The following is a 4,269-nucleotide window of genomic DNA, read 5'->3' on the forward strand; positions in this document are numbered from 1 at the left end:
TTTTATGTAATCATTGATTTGGTCCTATACAATATGACACAATACGAAAAATGTCAAAATAATACATAACAATCATCCAATCAAAGTGTTAACAACATAATAATTCATTACCATTCAATTTCTTTCAATTCATACACAATATTTAACAACTAATAAATTCATAATTAATATTTAACAAAATAATAATTCATTAACAATTCATAAATAATTAACAAATTATCAACTCATAAACATATAACAAATTAACAATTCATAAACATTTAATAAATTAACAATGCATAAACATTTAACAAATATTGAATTAAACCAAAAAAAAAAAAAATCGGAACAGGGCAAAAGCCCTTTTGCCCCGGTCCGAAAAAGAACAAAAAAAAATTGTTTTTTTTTTTTAAAACATAGAGGATTAAATGTTAAGCATGCTTAGAATATAATGTATATAACAAAATAATAACAAAAGTTCATAGTAAAAAACCTTATCGAAGATTTTTTGTAGAGGATTATTTAATCGGGTTCTCTTGCTTTTCCCCCAAAATTTGAACTTAGAATCTTGCTCCTCGACTTGAATATCAGAGAATCTAAACTTTAAGTAGAAATTTAATAGAAAGTGACGTTTTTGGAAGTGGGACCACCTCTTTTTCTCGTCAATGGCCGTTTCCTTTTTTTCTTCAACCATTTGGAGGGAACCGGTGGTGGAACCCGATCGTTTATGTTGATGACTATAACGCGGATTTTCTTGCGTTATATATATGTAACGATAAAATACTGCGCTATATTGCCAAGTTGGAAAAGTTCTTTAAGCGCGTTATTTTGCCCTAGCAACTAACGGGTTCCGTTCTGATTTAACATTTAGCGCAGTAAAATACTGCGCTAAAGGTATATTGGTAACATTTTTTTTTGTTGGGGTATTTTGGTTAAAAAAAAAATTTTTTGCATCATTTTTGTTGGGGACCCGAAAAGGTTTCGGAGAATAATATGCGCTCACTGTTTTGTTAGTAAGAGATGATTTAAATAGGCTCTCTTTGGTATTCTTAAAAATGAGGTAGAACAGGGAGTCAACTGCCGCAATATAGGACACACTACACTTGTGGTGTCTTTTGAATTTAAAATTAACGGATACTACATTGGTTGAGACTAAGTTTGCTTTTGCATTTGGATGAGTGATGTTTCCACAGAGACACACAGCTGGCACAACGCTAGTTTTACTTTTTTTTTAGGCAGATAAATGCTATAACTAATGTCCCAATGCTGCACTTTGAGATTGCTAATTCTTTACACTTGGGCTAAAATGTTATTGTGTTTTAAGGCTGAATCATTCTTTGCATAATGAAGCAAATAAGCAATACTTTGGTGCTATTGCTAGCGCCTTTTTGCACTTTAAGCGTAAGCGTGGTTTCTTTGCGATTTGAGGAAAATGGCAGTGATGCCTCATTGGAGACTTCACTTTGCCGTTGCATTTTTGGGCTGTTATTTCTAGAGGGGTTCTCAAAATACTTTACTTTGATAAAGGAGTTGCTACCTTCTTCATTTGTATTTGTTCTTTGTGCCCGTAGGGCCGTGTGTTTTAAAAATTAGGTACTACACTTGATGAGGTATACAATTGAAGGTTTGAACTCATTTTTCTTTATGGCACTGCTTTCATATACGTTGGCGGATAGCTGATGTGCCAAGCCTATTATTGTAGCATTTAAAGGTAGAAACTTGGTGTATCGTAGTGTCCAGGTGAGACATTTCCATAGGAGACGAGGAACAAAATGAGTTCCCGCCCTTGAGTCCACATTATGTTTTGATGGTGATTCTTGCCTATTTCAAAAGGAACAATGCTTATTTATAGGCTGCCGCTATATGTTTCGGATCTTTGCCGACTTGATTAAAAACACCATCATTTGAACGGATAATATACTTAGAGAATTTGGTGAAAAGTTGTTTAGCGAGGCCTCCTTTTAAAAGAACGGATTTCTATACTTGATTGAAAGTTTGCTTGATACAATATGTTTAACTTAGCAAATGTGCTTTCTCTTGTACCCTTGTCCCTAAAAAATGATTCGCATAGCGATTCTTTGAATCCTGTCAATTTTAGTTGTGCTTGTAATTAAGTTTCACGTTTGTTTTTCTTTGCTGGACTTGGCTGGTCATTGTCTTAGAATTCGTCCTTGTCTATTATTTTCCTTATTAAATCTGTTTCATTTCCTAATTCCCATTTTTCTTTTCTTTGTTTTTCATGGCATATGGGAGCACTCTTGAGTTGGGCGAGACTCAAAATTTTCCGATAGTTGAGAAATTTGCATTTCTTCCTACTTCGCGACATCTCCGAACAAAAAGACGAATTGAAAAGGGCGAGATGACTTTCCATCTCTCAGTATCCATAATCTTCACTCCTCTACCTGGACATGAAATGGGAGCGGGGAATAACTTTATGATAGTCTTCTTATTATAACTTTGTTATGTTTTATTCGTTTGGTTATGCTTGGGATATTTTAGTTCTTTTAGAAGAATACGACCTAGAACATTATGAGTTTAGAAAGGGTAGTTCATAAAGGGAAAGTTAGTAACCAACTATTTCTTATTTTACAGTCCTGCAACGTTTTGAGGTTATTAGAACCTGGGCATATATTTATAATCCTTTTTATTCATTGGTAACCGATAATGTTTTAGACACTTTTAGAATTTAAGCATATATCTATAGATGTGATTTAATTCGTGAACCAGTGCAAACGGATTTTAAGAGTTTAAACAATTACTTTGGGGTTAATAAAAGTTGACTTTCTTTATTGCTGAACCTTGTCTTTAACTTAAAAATTATTATCAAGTTTCTTATATAAATATGCGGCTCATCATTAAATTTTGATTTCAAAAGAGACTTTCACAGATTATTTCTTATGGTACTTTTAGGCTTTTCCACAACGAGTAAAATAAATTTCAATACTTAAAATTATTGAACATTTTAATACAAGGTTAAGTTTTCGAATTATTATTATTATTATTATTATTATTTTTTGAGTGCAAATACTTAAGTCCAGAAAGGGCGGTGGGGCCTTCCCTTAATTAAAATAGACGCCACAGTATTAGACACAAACATTTTTTAAACTATTTAACTATTTGGCCCTGAATACTTTTTCTAAATTACTTATAGAATATTAAAATATTATTTTGTCAAAATTCCTTATGTTAACCTAAGTTTGGTCGGTAACCATATTTAATGGACCCTAATGGATGCCTAAGACCTTCCCGTTAGGATATTTAGAACCCTTACCTAGAACTTATTAGGTTCGTAAGACCTTAAAAGTAGAGTTTATTTTAGGTATTTACTTAGTTAAAATAGGTGTTCTAATTCACCGTTAAAATAATTAGGTGGCGACTCCTTAAGTCAAATAATTAGGAATCACCAATATGTTGTACTCCTCTTTGACCCGGTTAAGATGGGGTATAACAATTAAAAAAATATAAATTTGGTATTAAAAAAAAAGGAAAAATGAATTAATTTTAATCAAAACGCTCCTATTTTTTAATTATTTTTACATTTTATGTCACATTAGCTCTGGAGGGGTAAATAATATCACTTTTTCATATATTAAGTATGTAATAGGTCACTAATAAAGTTTAAGTGTGAAAATAACTTTTGGGGTATAGTTTAAGGGTCAATTTATGTCTTTTAAGAAAACGGATCACGCATTTTGAGTGCATGCGCTGTTGCTGCTAATTGAAAAAAAAAAAAAAAAAAAAAGACATAAATTGACCCTTAAACTATACCCCAAGAGTCATTTTCACACTTAAACTATCCTGGCGACCTATTACACACCTAATATATTTAAAAGTGATATTTTTTACTCCCTGATACAATATGACCAATTGCACTAGGGGAGAGTGTACACACTCTCTCCCCACATCAAATGTCACATCAGTCCACGTCAATGCCACGTCGAAAAATCCTCTAATTTTTAATTTTATATATTTTTTTCCTTTCCCCTCCTCCCCCACCCTCCCTTTCTTCTTCATCCCTACTCTCTTTCTTATTGTATAACCACCATTGTTTCCAATGAGCTTCAATATTTTCCGGTGAGCTTCCATTTTTTTCGATCTTCTTCATTTTTCGGTCACCAAATTTACATCTAATCTACCTATAAAATAAATGTGTGATATTAAACTCATCAAGCTATTTAAAAGAGAGAGAGAGAGAGAGAGAGAGAGAGAGAGAGAGAGAGAGAGAGAGAGAGAGAGAGAGAGAGAGAATGGCACTGCTCCGCCTACACTACTTTTTTTTATTTTATTGTA

Source organism: Lycium ferocissimum, chromosome 3 (assembly GCF_029784015.1).
Source record: "Lycium ferocissimum isolate CSIRO_LF1 chromosome 3, AGI_CSIRO_Lferr_CH_V1, whole genome shotgun sequence".
In the NCBI taxonomy this organism is placed as follows: domain Eukaryota; kingdom Viridiplantae; phylum Streptophyta; class Magnoliopsida; order Solanales; family Solanaceae; genus Lycium; species Lycium ferocissimum.